Genomic DNA, 15562 nt, shown 5'->3' on the forward strand with positions numbered 1-15562 from the left:
TGGCAGAGGAACATTTTTAGAATAATACTGTATGCGTGCCAATCTAGATCTGATCCTTTTTTAAATTTTAAATTGATAAGATTTAATCGTTGGCTTAATGATAGAACAGCAGAGATGACAGATTGCCTGTACTGCTGAAAACAATTTGTAGTTTTCCATCCTCCTCCACCCTCTCTACTCCCACAACCCTCTCTTTCCCTACCTACTATTTCAAAACTTGTGAAATCACTTGTTGCTGGGAAAAAATCCCCAACAGTTTGAGAAGATTTCCTTTTGCTGAGCTATTCAGATACGCAGTGGCTGAGGCTGCTTTGCCTTGAGACAGGAGTGCCTGACCCTTAGTTTAGTTGCCATATTTCTGTATGTAACAATGGCCCACTCTAAAGTAAAATCCTTTGTCGTTAATTAATGATAGCTAATAATTAAGCACCATGCAGCAGAGCAGAAACCACGTCTAATAGCACTTCACCAGAAAGAGATTCTTCTTCTCGCCTCTCATTGTAGTATATGATTCATAGATTCGAGTGTCCTTTTATTTAATAGAATTAAATTCGCAGATGGTACGACCAGAAAAAAAACACACTGTCTGCCCTTTGGCACTGAAATTCCCTTAATACTGAACCAGTGGGGTAAGACAGGAACGTATATAGCATTTATTCTCTCATTTTAACCCTTAGGACCACTTAGAGGTTGCTTTTCTCTGTTGTTTGCAAGCTTCACTCTCCATTCTGGCATTCAGTTTTGAAGCTGACATTTTTCAGCGGGTGTTTTAGAAATAAGCCATTGCCGATTTATTCCTCAGGGTAAGTTTTGGAAGATGAAGGCTAATCATACATATTTATTTCTAGGTGTTATGAGAGAGTGTAGTTGTACAGCAACTGCTGCTTTCAGGATTTGATCTTTTAAGTAGACAATTGGAGATTCATACTACAGTATTTGCTGTCATAAACACTTAATTGGAAGTATTTGGGACAAAACAGAACTTGAGGACCAGTTTTGTCATTCCTGTTTTCAGAGTAACATTTATCTGTATAATCCTGTTGCTGTGTATAGGAATATCACAAGAACAAGATCTAGTCACTGAGAATAACAGCCCAGGACATCAAGTAATAGTGATCTTAAACCAATGAAAACATCTAAACTGATGTAAATGTTTGAAATGCTTGTGTATTTTATTAATATTGTGTGCACCAGAAGTGCAGCACCACTTTGTACTAGAAAAGCAGCAAAGTTGAATGTTTTTAGGAAAAGGCAGAAATAAGATAGTCATTAAAGCCTTAATTCATTCCCTTCCATCTTTGTTACATTTAATTACATGCATGTGCAGTATTTCTTCTGTCTGCCTCTGCTTTTCTTCTCCTTTACCCTTTGCCCTGTGTTTCTGTCATGATCTTTTTCTCTTGTTCAGCCTTAGGCTGATAATTATAGTTCTCCTTCCCATCTGTCTTGTTTTCTACCTGTCGTGGTTTAACCCCAACCAGCAACTAAGCATCACGCAGCCGCTTGCTCACTCCCCCCCCCACCCAGTGGGATGGGAGAGAAAAATCGTGAAAAGAAGCAAAACCCGTGGGTTGAGATAAGAACAGTTTAATAGAACAGAAAAGAAGAAACTAATAATGGTAACACTAATAAAATGACAACAACAATAATGAAAGGATTGGAATGTACAAATGATGCGCAGGGCAATTGCTCACCACCCGCCGACCGACACCCAGCCAGTCCCCGAGCGGCGATTCCCCACCCCCACTTCCCAGTTCCTAAACTAGATGGGACGTCCCATGGTATGGAATACACTGTTGGCCAGTTTGGGTCAGGTGCCCTGGCTGTGTCCTGTGCCAACTTCTTGTGCCCCTCCAGCTTTCTCGCTGGCTGGGCAAGAGAAGCTGAAAAATCCTTGAGTTTAGTCTAAACACGACTTAGCAACAACTGAAAACATCAGTGTTATCAGCATTCTTCTCATACTGAACTCAAAACATAGCACTGTACCAGCTACTAGGAAGACAGTTAACTATATCCCAGCTGAAACCAGGACACTACCCTACCACCCTTGCCCTCCTTCTTCCTCTAAGCCTTGCCACTCCCAAATGCCTGACTTTGACCCTTTCCTCTCACTATTGCTGTGTGCCCTTCTATTTAGCTACTCTTTCCACTTCATTCCTGGTTTGCTTTTTCTCTAAGCCTTGAAGATGGGGTCAGGGAATGCTCAGGACATGCAGCGTCTTCAGAAAAAACTGTGTGTGCTCCAAAGAGACTTGTTAAATTCAGTTCATTCTGAGGTTTTTATAATGTGGCCAAATGTAGCCTACATTCCTACATTCAAGACTGACACAGGAACAAGTTTTTTACTAAACTAGATGTTTTACTTGCATAGCATGGGTGGGCTGGAGTTTCTTGACAAAACAATTGTGTAAAAAATGATTTAATAAGAGCAATACAGTGCTTAGTAGAACATTCCTAAAAACGATCAAATAATTTGCTAAAACTTGCTAAGGCATTTGAACCTAAAGAAGATGCTAGGCATTCTGTCCTAACACTTAAGAGTTGTAAAGTATCAGAAGCAAAAGAGTCTAAAAATGGAAAGTATCAAACAACCTGAACTGCAGGTGGCACAACCAGTTTTACTTGTAATTTAAACATCTTTCTCAGGTTTCCATTTGCTTTTGACATCTTGCTTCCCTAACGTTTCTGTGAACATTGCTACTCGATAGATCTCTGGCAGAGCAACAACAAGTAGAGGTTACTGCAACCTGTACTAGAAAGGTGAATAAAATATGTGGACTACAAGAAAAGAAAAACAGAATGGAAGAGGAAGGAAATATAAATGAACTGATGATGATACTAAAGATATAACTGAGGGTTTTACTAGTCTACACTGGCATTTGGAGGAGCTGCAATCAGAAAGCCCAGTTGTTAATTTTACAGTTAAATTTCCTGAATCTATATGGAGATAATTCAGTCTGAAAAGGGATTTTTTAATTTTATTTCTGATTAAAAAAAAGTCTCCCTTTCACTTGTTGAAAAACAAAGGAATGTTTTAATTTTATTAGCTTAATATTTTAGATTATTTCACAGTATGCAGCTCCACATGGCAGTCTCACAGAATGTTTTCTAAGTGAATACTTAGAAAGACATACAGTAATACTGTTTAACCCCATACTGTTAACTGTTCAACCCCAGGATTGTTTTTCTTTTAATATTCACCTGAAGATAGAAATCCTTGATTTACTGTATTTATATGGCTTGATGTTACTTGGGAGTACAGCTGAACCTCATTTTAAAAGAAAGCTGCTAACTAATTTGTAATACTGTGCAGCAGAGGGCACTAGCGTCATACCAGATGTAGGTTGTTCACAAAAGTTGTTCAACAGCTCACTTGCATGGGTGCAGAATCATTTCAGCCTTAGAAAGAGTAGAAATAACTGTTCTGGGCTGTAAATTCCTTTTTCTCAGTTGAATGCCAGCAGATGTTTGATGTTCAGGATAAATGATACTTCTGGGGGCAAAAAAAGTTACTTAATTTGGCTTGCATGTTACAGTTTGTTATACAATGCACTGTAAGTAGAGTTTATTTTCTGTCTGACACTTACTGGTGAGATATTTTTTTCCCCTCTGAAATAATAGTTTGTTCCTGCATCTGGGGGTTTTTTCAGCCTTGTGTGGGCCCTGTGACAGGGATGCTTTCTTGCAATCTGGATTTTTTAGGTTTTTTTTTCCCCAGCAGTCTCTGCAAATCTGTAAAAGGTGACATTTTGTAAATGTAGTTAAAGATCTAATCAGAAAAACTTATGTTTGGTTGCCAGCTCAGGCCATGTTCTGCAAATGTGAGCAGCAAAGCATCAACCTCTGTCCAAACCTGAAAGGCAGAAATACAGAAATCATCAAGGTGCCATGCAAGCTTACTCTCACAGCCATCCTGTGCTTGGTGCTGTTAGGTGCCCATAGGTGTGTAACCTACTGCATTCTCTCCCATAAGCATAGTTTCATAGTTTTATGTTTGCCATAAACAAAACATTCTGCGGTTTCATGTCGTGCTATGTATTTGGTGCTAGGTTGTGGAAACGTGGGACTGTGTTGGAAATAGGATTGCTGCGCATAGAGCGAAGCACTGCATGCTGAGGTTTGCAACTTAGCAGAATTCATGCTGAGACTCCACTCTCCACAATGACATCTAGATTTGCTGATATTCAAGGCAATGTGTGGCAGATATCTCCTCTGGTATAGCTTAGAGGAGGGTAGCCCCCAGGATTAGCATTTGATCTGCATATCTCTTCCGTTGGGCCCCTGAACCACTTTGAGCAGTGTGAGGAAGTGCAGGTAGATGCCTGCTGAGCACAAGCAGGGGAGCGGCTTGGTTTCCTTTCGGGTGAGTGGGGCAGAGCTGGTGAGGATGGCTTTGGGGTACTACTGCTCCCCGAGGGAGAGAGGTGATCTCTGGCCACAGGGACAGATGCTTTCAGGTGACTCCATAGCTTCTCAGCCAAGTGTGATTGCAGTCTGGAATAAATACTGAAGAATGACAAAAAAGGAGATGGGTGATGAAAACTGTGAATTGATCAGTAAATCCGAATGAAGATAATGCTTTTTTTTTTTTCTTCATCATCAGACTGTGTCTGCTGATCCTGAGTGCTGACAGAGGGATGCAAAAGAATTACTGCTGTTTGGAGGCATAAGGTTTTAAATGGCTGGGAGAAAATCTGAGAAAGTTTATTTTACTAACAAAAATGGATCAGTTGTAACCAGGAAAGCCTGAGGTTATAACATGCACAATGGATGATATCTGTGTATTAGAGGAGCTACTAAGTTTATATAAACTTGGTACTTTGATCTGAGCCAATAATTGCGCAGAAGGAGGCACGTAGGTCAGATGCATCGTTACAGCGGCCAACAACTGGGACCAGCAAATCCATATGTTAAGGCTGCTGTTCTTGTTTACCACGCAGCTGCATGTGACTTACCAGGATTGTTTGTCAGGAGCTATGGGCATCCAACAATTTGCACATTGTTGGAATGAATAAACCAGCCTTTTACCGTATACTGCTGAATTCCTCTTAGTTTTAGTCCTTCCAGAGGAGAACAGATTTAGAAGAAAGAAAGAAAGAAAAAAAAAAATTAAAAAACCTCCCATTTTGATGGGCTACCAACCTTTTTTGACCTTTCAATATCACTTTAAGAATGAAGTTAAAACTAATCAGAATGAAATGTCTGTGGTTGTGTGTCTGTGGGAATGAACTGACTCTGTATAATCTCAAACATTTTGTGGTTTGATTTTTTTAAATACTTTATTTGATCACTTTTTGCTTACTATAAATATTAGTTGGAGGAATCATCCTTTAAATCAGTTTCTTAATGACAGGATAAGTTCTGTTATTTTGTGGAGCAAGGATAAAAGGTTTTTTATATTTTTATACCTTTCCAATATTTTTAATTGTGAAATTGTAAGATAAAAATCTTAAACTCCTTGTGATTTGAAAAAGTATGCCTCTCTTGAAGAAAATCCACTAACAAATGTAAATGTTCTAATTTAAAATTAGGGGCTATGGGACACTGCATTTCTGGCATATGTTTTTTTATATATTATGTATGATTTTATTGTATTGTTTTCTTGTTTGCTGCTCATTTACTATCAGTATCCCAGTTACAAACTCGTGGGGGCAGGCAGGCTCCATGGATTTGAATGTAGTAGGGCTGAGTAGTTTGTTTCAAGTGTTATCATGACAGAATAGTTCTTTTACTGCTAATCGTTTTCTGATTCCTTCTCTTAGAGATGGATCTTGGACATCTTTCTCTGGATATTATGTACTGCACATGCTTCAGAATTTGTGTACAAAAAAATAAGATGAAGAAACAGGCCCCCCAAAATGGGTCAGACATAATGATGTCTTTTCATTTGTAGTGTGGGCTTCATCTGTTTCACAAGGCTTGACTTGGATAGCTGATTTCACACAAACCCTTGCTTGATATTGAAGTGACAGTAGTTTTGTGAAACAGTGTAAATTCAATGTAATGTCAGTGCAAATAGCTTTTTTTAAGCCTATGCAATTTTCCAGTGTATGCATGCATGCAGATATGTATGTTACTTAAATGTACATATCTCTCTGTTCCCCCTCCTCTCATTCCTCATGGTTTTTTTTGCCTGTTGTAAGATTTAAGGGACAGTGAATAGTATAGCACACGAAGTATTTAGATTTTCTTCAGTTACAAAGAATTACAGACATTCTCTTTGAATATGTGATTTCATTAACTTAGGCCTGTGAATGAATTAAAAGACCAGGGGGAGAAAAGCAACTCACTTGTGAATAACTGAATTATTTCCCCAAATTAAAAACACCTTTGTATCTGAATTCTGAATATTTTGATTGTTCAATGTAGTCAGCTTGTTACACAGCCCCTACCTAAGTGGCAATGGTATGTGTTCTTTTAAAAATTACTTCATTTTCTTAAATCTTCCTACATTTTGGTGCAGCTCCATCCTCTTTTTGATGTCTGTCTGGAGGAAACTGGAGGCAGGGGAGAACAATGCCCAGATATGCAAAACATATTTGCATTTTGCAGAGCACAGCTCTAGTCACAAAAGCTTCACATTTCTGTAGAGGGAGGCAAAGAAAAATGAAAGTCAAGTGAACTGAAATTCCCCAGTAAATGGATCCTGTGGGGTTTTGTCTTTTTTTTTTTTAATTATTATTTTTTTTTTATTACTTCACTACTGAGGGCAGATAAGGGTATGCTGTAGGATGGGCATAGGCTATTGTTGACTTAAGACAGAAGTACAGACTCAAAGGTTTTATGAGGGATTGATCCTTTTTTCCATACCTGTCTCTGATATCTACAAAGCTTGGCTGTTTGAACCTCAAGCAGAGGGAAGATTTGACCATAGAGCTAGTCATTTTGGATGTACATCCCCACATACAAAGGTAGCTAAAATATCATAGATGTTGACAGTTCCTTTACTGTAGATTAGTTTTCACCTTGTCCTCTGTGGTTACTGGAAACTTGACCTGGTCACAGATAGTAAAAGAAGTGGCGGTGTGTGAACCCCAGAGCTCCATACTGGCAGCAGGCTTTTTTACCTAGGACTGTGAGTCCATATGCCTAGCTGCAGATGACATTTCAGCTAAGTTCCTTGGTTTTAAATCTTGATAGCTGTTGTATCTGGCTGCCAGGCAGCCAGTAGATTCTGATACATTTTGAAGTGGAGTTTTCTCAGACACAGGGTTGACTTCTCTCTACTCTTTATTTGAACTAAACACAGCCTGGCCCTTTCCTTTTGCACGACAACCATTTTAGGTAGCTTGCTTGAAAAAGAAAAACGTGAAACCTTTCTACAGAAATATGTAAAGGGAGAGCAAGACCTATCCCAACTTACCTTTATGATACTTGGTACTGGGTTTAGGTTCCTTGCAAAGCTCACCATTCTCAAAGCAACGTGGCTTGTGAGAATGCAGGGATGGCCCCAGCCACCGCAGTCGTTGTTAATGGAGTTCCAAGGGAAGTATAATTCACTGCACAAATGGAGTGCCAATCTTCTTGTTCTGTGGTTGTGCCATGCCTACCATTGTCTGTAAACATCACACCCTTTACTGGAGCTGATAGTTGTTACAGCAGGAAGGATCCCATTTGGAGTTCCACTCAAGTCTTCTGGGACAAGCAACTGCAGCAATTAAGTGGGCTGCTTCTTATGTGGGTTCCCTGTAGATACACATCCTCAGGAAAATTCTTATCGTTATTTTTACCCAAATTTTCATAGAGTCATAGAATGGTTTGGGTTGGAAGGGACCTGAAAGATCATCTGGTTCCAACCCCCTGCCATGGGCAGGGACACCTTCCACTAGAGCAGGTTGCTCAAAGCCTCATCCAACCTGGCCTTGAACATTGCCAAGGATGGGGCATCCACAACGTCTCTGGGCAACCTGTTCCAGTGCCTCACCACCCTCACAGTGAAGAACTTCCTCCTTACATCTAATCTAAATCTACCCTCTTCCAGTTTAAAGCCATTACCCCTTGTCCCATCAGTACATGTCCTTGTAAAAAGTCCCTCTCTGGCTTTCCTGTAGGCCCCCTTTAAGTACTGGAAGGCTGCTATAGGGTCTCCCTGGAGCCTTCTGTTCTCCAGGCTGAACAACCCCAACTCTCTCAGCCTTTCTTCATAGGAGAGGTGCTCCAGTCCTCTGATCATCTTTGTGGCCCTCCTCTGGACTCGCTCCAACAGGTCCACGTTGTTCTTATGTTGGGGACCCCAAAGCTGAATGCAGTACTGCAGGTGGGGTCTCATGAGAGTGGAGTAGAGGGGGAGAATCCCCTCCCTCGACCTGCTGGTCATGCTTCTCTTGATGCAGCCAAGGATACAGCTGGGTTTCTGGACTGCAAGTGCACATTGCTGGGTCATGTCAATTTTACTAGATTGCTTATAATTTAAGTAATTTTTCTCTAAAAGAAACCACAACTGAAAGGTGTTTTAAATAATGCCCCTTAATTACAGATAATAATGTTATGTCAGAAAGGTCAAGTTTAGATAAAACTGCCTGAAGTGTAACTAAAACAATCAAAAAGATGCTCTCCTAGGAGTCTTATGCTTAGAAGACTCTAATTCAAGCAGCTCACAATTTGGCATAACTTGGGTTTGAACCTTTCATTTTACTTAAAAAAAGAATCTCTAGACCTTTTTATTTCTTGTTGATAGGCTATACAATTCATGTTTTTGGCCATATGCCAAAATATATATTTATGTACACTTGTTAACTATTTTGTATCATTTCCTTAAATTTTATACAAAATGCCTGTTGAAGAGCTCTAAATTTCTGCTTAATAAGTAGTCTTTGAACCATCAGTCAGGACCGTTAATGCTTGTATACCAATATACCAACAGTGCTAGCCATTATGCTTAAATAATGAGTGGTAGTCACAGTGTACCTTACTCAACAGACATTAAGCTTAGCTGAACTCAAAAGAGGCTTTTCATGCCACAATTGGACTTAGGAACACCAAGTCTAACTAATTTTTACATTTGATAGGATTCACAGAGATAAAATTACTCGGGTAGATTTTGATTCTGCTATGTCTGACTTCCATCTAGTTGCAAACATTTAATCTGTATTTATTTACGATATTCAAGTTTATGGATTAATTTTATTGGCTTACTGTTCCTGCTAGCACTGTTCACACTGTTTTCTCACATCACTGTCTTCTTGCTAGCTTGATAATTAACCTGCTGGACAGGCTGAGAATTCATGCCTTAGATCCTATCTATGTAGAAAAGGCAAACTGCTTTAATGACACTGTTAAAATTAAACGAGCTGATCTCTTGACATGTTCCAAGGTCATAAAAAGGCCTATATTTATAACACTGTTTCTTTTTAGGTTGGGGATACTCCATGCCAGTTTATCCTGGTGTACTTCTTGACTGCTGTAGTTCAAACAACACAAAAATTGCTTGCTGGCCAGGATGTGGGTAGTATACTTCCGTCATGACTTTGGAAAAGCTGGAGCTGCCTGAAAAGCTGTAGCCCTTGGTTGCTTTCCAGCTGCCCTGGCTGGAGGGATACCTGCCTCACGCCCTTTCAGTTGAGCCTGTAGAAAGTCTCCTGGGAACGCTCCCTAATTCACTGCAGTCAAAGCTGTCTGGATTAGCTCATGCCTTGTCCAGCAGCAGTTTCATCAGAAGTGGACTGACTTTGCCCAAAAGCGCGTGGGCCAGGAAATCTGTCGGGGTCTGCTGACGTGGTTGTTAAATGAACTGGTAATCTCAAGTGTGGAGTAGTAATAAACTAGTCTGGCTTTTAGTTTGTCGACCTAGTCTAGCTAGATCTTCTAGTGGATGTTTGACTGCTTATTCAGTTATTCTGTAAACTTAGTGGGTACTGGGAGATATCTGGTAGTAATTTCCCATGCTGAAAAAATGTAATTGAAATGACCATGTCCCATTGATTCATTTTAAATATCGCTGAGAGACATGACCTGTTACTGCTTGATGACTTCATTTGCCCAAAAAACATTACTTCAATAATAAGTCAACAATCTGTGAAGTGCTAAACATGTATCCAACTTTAAAGTCTGTCCTTGTTAACTAAAATAAAACCTGAAATGTCATTCATAGTTGTCATGCATTGGACAAGATGTGATCACTCTTAAGTTATAGCACTCATTTTAGATTCTTTTAGGCTTTTAAACTATTGGCAGTTCATAGGGCTTAAGATCTTGGAATCTAAAGCATTAGCTCCATGAAACTGTAAAACTGTAATATAAGTATGTATAAAATACAAAGAATTATATACAAGCTTTTTGTCTTGCTCTGCAACGTATAATTTATTCATGGCTGAAAACACACAGTGCTTGTCTTTTGACATGCCCTGTTATGTTTCATCTGATGATTTTAACGGATTTAGTTAGGCTACCGTAACATTCGGATTTTTGCAATTCTGACCACCATAGCATCCATTCATGATTGGGTCAGATTTCTGGTGGTGACTTACGTAGAGCTCTGTGGTGCTTTACATGAGATTACCTAGTAGTTCAGTGAACTAAGGGAATACAGTAGTCAAATTATGATTTATTTTTTTTTAATCATTTATAGGGCAAATTTTGTGCAGATCGTGCTTATGATTTCTTTGCTATTTAGAAGGTCAGTTTTATATTGGTCAGGTCAAACTTGATCCAGAAAGGCTGTTGCTTAACATGCTACGTAGATTGGACTGAGTTTTATTATTGGAGGATGACATTTGCAGTCTACTAATACGTATTGCAAAGCTGTCATTACAGAAAAAAAAAAAGTTAAGCAGGCAGAAACGGCCAAATATTTGCTGAAACACGAAGCTGGAAAAAGCTAGACGTAGGTTAGTTAAAGGAAAAACTACCACTGTTGTATGCAAACATAATTTGTAAGTCTCTATAAAAACTATATCCAGTAGAAATATACTGGAGTTCTTTACATGTGGTGGGGTAACGGAGATGTGATTTAAATGACTTGCACTAAAAGTATCTTAAAAGATTTTCTGCTTATTCTTTCAAAGACAGAGTTGCTGAGCTTTGGATACTTCTGACTTGAGGTAGACAGTGTTTTTATTACTACTATTTTTTTAAATTCAGGGATCTTCCACATACATTTTCATTCTATCAAACAGTTCTGTTGGAAAATTTAAAAAATTGTCTTTGGAAGAAAAAAATGCGCATTTGCATATTTAAAGAGTTATCAAGAGAAAAACAAATCTGTTTGTTAGTTTTTGCTTTCACTGAATACATAGAAGTTGAAAATTCCCAAGTCACTGTTACGTCTTATTAAATTGGATGGTAGAAGTTGTGGGCATCATCATCTCTTTGAATATAGTGCTGTTAAATAAAAAGACAAAATTACTTCCTCATTAAGAATTTTAGCTGACTACCTCTTCACAAATTTTTTTTTTTAATCTACCATTTTTTCATATTTGTAATTCTTGTGTAAATGAACAGATGGGAACATTTTGCGTGCTAAACTTCAGGATTATTTAGGGAGGGGGTAAATGGTGAGGTTGTGTGCTCGTTGATACTTCCAACATAAGTGTATCAATTCGTAATTCACTGTGAACATCACTTAAAAAGTTCCCACTCTCTTGGTCTTAAGTTCTTAGGAACAAACATCCATATACGTACTACTGTGATTTCCTCATTTGATCCAGGGAAAGTTTTTGTGTAGGTGCTGTAGAACCAGGTGGTTGCTTTCCTTCCTAGGCCACAGAACCATGGTTTAGATTTAAAAGGAAAAAGAAAATGAGTAAGTGCAAGTAGTTGAAGGTGGGAGAAAGTGATTACTGTCCTTGGCACTATCTTTGTAGTGGATTGTTCCTTTTTCTGTAGAAAAAAATATGACCAGTTTTGAGGGGTTCATTTTAGATTGACACCATTGAAATTGGACTCTTCCTTTTCAGATGTTCTGAAGTTCTTCTATTATCAGTTCTTTTACAGTCCTAATTCCTCCCTGGGAACTTCGGTAGTGTTTTTGTCATACAAACCTACAGAAGTGAGGTGTGCAGAATGGCGTTTCACCTGTGCTGCTTTGGGATTGGGAAAACAGAAGTTTGCTTTTCTGTGTAGAACAGCTATTACAAGGTCTAGCACCTACTGCAAGCAGCTTTCAGGGCAAACTAGCATGACTTGGCAGCCGATTTACATAGCTGTACATGCACTGATGCAAAATCTGTGATAAGCCATCAATATCTGTCAAGACAGAAATAAAAAGTTTGTACCTTAATAGGCTAGGAATGCGAGGAAATCCATGGTTTCTATGCTTCAGCATATTCATGTGGAAGATACTGTTGTTAGGAATAATTTAAGGAACAAGTGGTGCTTATTCCAGTTACCTACAGACAGTACACCATTGCTGTGATTAGGCATCTCAGTGCGAGCACACTTTCTTATGACTGAAATCTATACATCCCTCAGAGATTGCCTTGGAAGCCAAAAGTAAGACAGTGGAGCCTTTCAGGACAGAGAAGAAAGCTTTACACAGCTAGGACTGCATGGGAATGCTAGGTTGTCTGAATAAAATTACTGCACTGGAATTTATCCGCAATAGCTGTAATCTTGTGAAACGTGCCATGTGATTTTTTTTTTTTAATTTTTTTTTTTTAATGGCATAAGCAGACATGATTTTGGGTTTATATCTTATCCAGAAGAATGAATTTTCATTTCCACAGTACACTACTAAGCTGGCTAACAAGTTCTTGATGCTTTTGGTATCTTAATATGTTTGGTTTAAGAGCGCAAGCTGCTAAATACCGCTCAGATGCTGGAGCAGAAAGATGCACAGATATTACTCAGTCTAGTGGAAAAAAAAATAAATCTGAAAAATTGGATGTAACGAAGTTGTTCCATTTGTATTTCTTACTCTTGTCTTTTTAGAAAGAGAAAAATGCAATAGACGTTATACTAAACAGATGCAACTAATATGCCTGAAGTGTTGTGTTCCATATATTTAATAAATTATGTTGTAGGTGGGGGTGTTTGCATACTTCTGAATTATTCACTACAGCATTTTAGATAATTTAGCTTTGTATCTTGTTTCTAAACCCACTCTCGGTAAATTAATATTTCAACCACAAACATTCAACATGTTAAGAAAAGGATGATTTTAGGGGGAGGGAGGAAGAAGGAAGGGAATAAAGCAGCTGGCATTCTTTTTGAATTTGAAGAATAATTGAAGATAATGTATTGTCTCGCACATGCCAGAACTGTCCTTTGGAACCTCAGCTACCATCAGCTGGCAGATGTCCAGTTATTTGACTTAACAGAGCTGAAGATCAAGCCCTAGTTATCCTGGCACCCAAAGTGGCAGAAACTTTTGTTTCAAACAAATGAAAATAGCTGGGTTTATAGGCTTGACTTGGAGAAAAAGTAGTAAGTGATGGAGAGGTGGCTTTTCTGATTGAACATGGAACTAGTAGTGATGGTAAGAGACAAAATGAATTAGCCTTACTAAACGTGGTGAGATTCTCATGCCCTTGCTGTTTTCTCTTGACTTGTCTATATAATTTGAGATGTAGAATGGGATGAAGGAAAGAACTATTCAAGCAACAGTAGGTCAGCCTTTTTATTTCAGTGTTCTGCTTTTATTTTAACATTCTTTGTAAACACCAGCAAAATGGGTGCTAGTATTTTAATAGCTGGAGAAAGGTAGATGGGTCTTGATACTCTCTCTGCTTGCCAGGTATTTGTCCAAGTATACTCTGCCTGTGCTATGCTATAGCATGGGGGTCAAGAGAGTATGTGCAGCCCTATGCTGAAGTTCTACTTGCAAAAGGTGTTGTAAAACTGGTGCTGTATGGTTCCTTGTAGGCAGCTTCCCAAGAGCTTTCTCAAGGAAATGGACCTCATGGCAAGGCTAAGCATCAAGTGGTGTTCCCCAGGACTTCTGCTTTATGTCCAAAATTAAGGTGGTGTCAGATGTATAGAAGGTCCTGCTAATATACTCATGCTGGGGTTAGGGCAGGTGCGGGAGCTTTTGTGTGTCTGCCAGACTCAGCCTCTCTTAAAATGCACTTTTGGGAATGCTTGAAAATTGTAGGAAGGGAAGTTTTCTTCTCCAAGAAGCTGAAGTCTCTTGGGCTTGTGACATGTGTGAAGCAGTCTTGTACTGATTTTAAATGTTCTGACTCTGGAAGACGGAAGGTGGAGTTGGGGAATTAGCCATTAAGGGCTTCTTTTGTCATTCAGATGAATGTAAAAAAAAAAAAAGTTTAAAAAAGATGAGTTTTTGGAAAACACAACTCAGTAAGCCTTTGTTTCCCTGCCCTAGACTACTACCCTTCTGAAACATCTCCTGCATAGATATTTCCATATAAAATCTAGGATTCCATATTGCAAAATGATTAGCCTATGATTGTTTTGCTTGTACACCGGATCTGCTAAGCCAGAGATGTAAAATGAACAAGTTGTGCATGCCATCTTCAAAATCTTTGTCTGCTTTTAAAGTTGCAGCAGTCGTGTTCACGTATAATTTTTGCTTTCTAATACTTCTAATCTTTCATGTGACTATAAATTATTGACTAGCTAAAACCAACCTATCTGTCCTGTTTTTTGACTAGAATAAAGTTAATTTTCTTCATAGTAGCTAGTATGGGGCGATGTTTTGGATTTGTGCTGAAAACAGTGTTGATACCACAGGGATGTTTTAGCTGTTGCTGAGCAGTGCTTGCACAGAGTCAAGGCCTTTTCTGCTTCTCACCCCACCAGCAAGTAGGCTGGAGGGGGCACAAGGAATTGGGAGGGGACACAGCTGGGACAGCCAACCCCAACTGACCAAAGGGATATTCCAGGCCATATGATGTCATGCTCAGTACATAAAGCTGGGGGAAGGAGGAGGAAGGGGGGGACATTTGGAGTGATGGCGTTTGTCTTCCCAAGTCACCATTATGAGTGATGGAGCCCTGCTTTCCTGGAGATGGCTGAACACCTGCCTGCCCATGGGAAGTGGTGAATGAATTCCTTGTTTTGCTTTGCTCGTGTGTGTGGCTTTTGCTTTACGTGTTAAACTGTCTTTATCTCAGCCCATGAGTTTTCTCACTTTTGCTTTTCTGATTCTCTCCCCCATCCCACCGTGTGGGGAGCGAGCGAGCAGCTGCATGGGGCTTAGTTGCCAGCTGGGGTTAAACACTATCATACAACTAAAGGTCAGACGGGCAAGAGAGTGGAGTCCCACATTTCTACAACTTTATGGCCTGAGATTCTCAACAGGAGGAAAAGTAGTAAACCGCATGCTTTTGTCAGTGAGGTGGGTGGATCAGACCCTGAGCACACAGCAGAAACAGACTGATGGAAGAAGAAATCTATGCTGATCTTTTGGCAATCAGTTTTCTGCTAGTAAATGCAGTTTTAAAGTCTCTGTCAGATGGGTCTTGCAGAATAGAAATGCCATCGCAAAGTGACTAGGGGGAAATCTTTCTGTGTCAGAATGATCAGTGGAGCTGGAGACATTGCAAAGGTGATGCTTATAAAAGAGCATAGCAGACGATAGGCATTTTTTGATGGAGACATACTCTCGGGTCTTTGTCTGAGCAACTTCTCTGGTGTTTTCGAGCCTGTCTGTAGCCAGGCAAAT

At 39.4% G+C, this 15562-nt stretch overlaps 1 protein-coding gene across 1 annotated transcript in view; it reads left to right on the forward strand.

The window, feature by feature from the left end:
- The window catches only part of LOC104841266 (engulfment and cell motility protein 1), a 212703-nt gene that overhangs the window by 131745 nt on the left and 65396 nt on the right, over positions 1–15562 (forward strand). The window lies entirely within an intron of this gene.

Source organism: Haliaeetus leucocephalus, unplaced genomic scaffold (assembly GCF_000737465.1).
Source record: "Haliaeetus leucocephalus isolate CR32 unplaced genomic scaffold, Haliaeetus_leucocephalus-4.0 Scaffold83, whole genome shotgun sequence".
In the NCBI taxonomy this organism is placed as follows: domain Eukaryota; kingdom Metazoa; phylum Chordata; class Aves; order Accipitriformes; family Accipitridae; genus Haliaeetus; species Haliaeetus leucocephalus.